Here is a 1,494-nt window from a genome sequence, read left to right on the forward strand (position 1 = left end):
AAATAAATAAAAATAAAAAATAAAAAAATAAATATTGCCCAGATAACTGATGATAAAAATGAATCACCATTAAACATTCTAGCTTTAGTAATGGATAATGGTATTGTGGTTTTTTTCCCCCAAAGTTCTTATATTTTAGATACTGACATTTTAAAAGATACAATCATATAATGCCTGAGATTTGCTTCAAAATAATCTGGAAAGGGTAGTGATGTAGGGATGCAGATAATAAAAGGTGAGCAAATATTGAGAATTATCGACGCTAGATGATGGGTACATGGGGTTCACTATTCTGTTCTCTCTACTTTTGAATATGCTTGCAAATTTCCATAATAAAATTTTTGTGAAAGGCAACTACTTACCATCTTAAAAGAATCCTTTATTTTAGAGATATGTATCAAAATATGAATAAAATGATGTTAATAACTGAGATTTGTTCTAAATAAGTGGCAAGAAGAACAGGAGTGGAGGGCACAGATGAAAACAATAGTGGTCATGAAGATAGGAAATGGATTCATGTGATTTCTTATACTATTTTCTCTACTTTTGTATTTGTTTGAAATTTTCCATAATGAATAGTATTTTTAAAAGCTACAAATACTGATTAGAGCTCCTATTCATCTCAGGTAAAACAGAGCTTACAGTCTGAGTCTAACCAGGTTAAATGCTTAATAAAACAAAAACATCAACACTCCTTGCAGGACTATAATGGAATCTAAAGTGTCTACAATAATGTACAAGATATAATCCAATTTTTGGACATATGAACAAGCAGGAAAATATGATGCATTCTCAAGCGAAAAAGAAATCAACAGAAGCCAACTCTGAGATGAGCTTGATATTAACAGTGAAATTATCAGACAAGGACTTTAAAGCAGCCATTGTAACTCAATGAGTAAAGGGAAATATGCTTGAAATGAATTAAAAGGTAATGTTAAAATAATAAAATGTGGATGAAGAGTACTCAGGAACTCTGCACAATTTCTGCAACTTCTTGTGAGTTGAACTATTTCAAAATAAAATGTTAAAATAAAAAAAGAAATAGAAATCCTAGAACTAAAAAATGTATTACCTAATTTTATCTAAAATAAAAAATTCACTGATGGATTTAACAGCAGAATGGAGATGATAAAAAAAGTCACTGAACTTGTAGATCAACAGAATTATCCAATCCAAAGAAGAAGAAAAAATGCTCCTGTGGGACAATATTATGAAGTCTAATATACATGTAATTAGTTCCAGCAAGGTAAATATATCAAAACTTCCCAAATCTGGTTAAGTTACATTATTTACAGATTCAAGAAGCTCAGCAAACTTCAAACATGATAAATACAAAGAAAAACATATCTAGGGCCGGGCGCGGTGGCTCACGCCTGTAATCCTAGCTCTCTGGGAGGCCGAGGCGGGAGGATTGTTTGAGCTTAGGAGTTCGAGACCAGCCTGAGCAAGAGCGAGACCCCGTCTCTACTAAAATTAGAAAGAAATTAATTGGAC

General features: G+C 32.1%; 1 protein-coding gene across 1 annotated transcript in view; it reads right to left on the reverse strand.

Annotated features, from left to right (window-relative positions):
- UBXN4 (UBX domain protein 4) overlaps positions 1-1,494 on the reverse strand; it is a 39,308-nt gene that overhangs the window by 22,499 nt on the left and 15,315 nt on the right. The gene's annotated exons all lie outside the window — the stretch shown is intronic.

The sequence above is a fragment of the Propithecus coquereli genome, unplaced genomic scaffold (assembly GCF_000956105.1).
Source record: "Propithecus coquereli isolate 6110/MARCELLA unplaced genomic scaffold, Pcoq_1.0 Scaffold33, whole genome shotgun sequence".
Taxonomy (NCBI): Eukaryota; Metazoa; Chordata; class Mammalia; order Primates; family Indriidae; genus Propithecus; species Propithecus coquereli.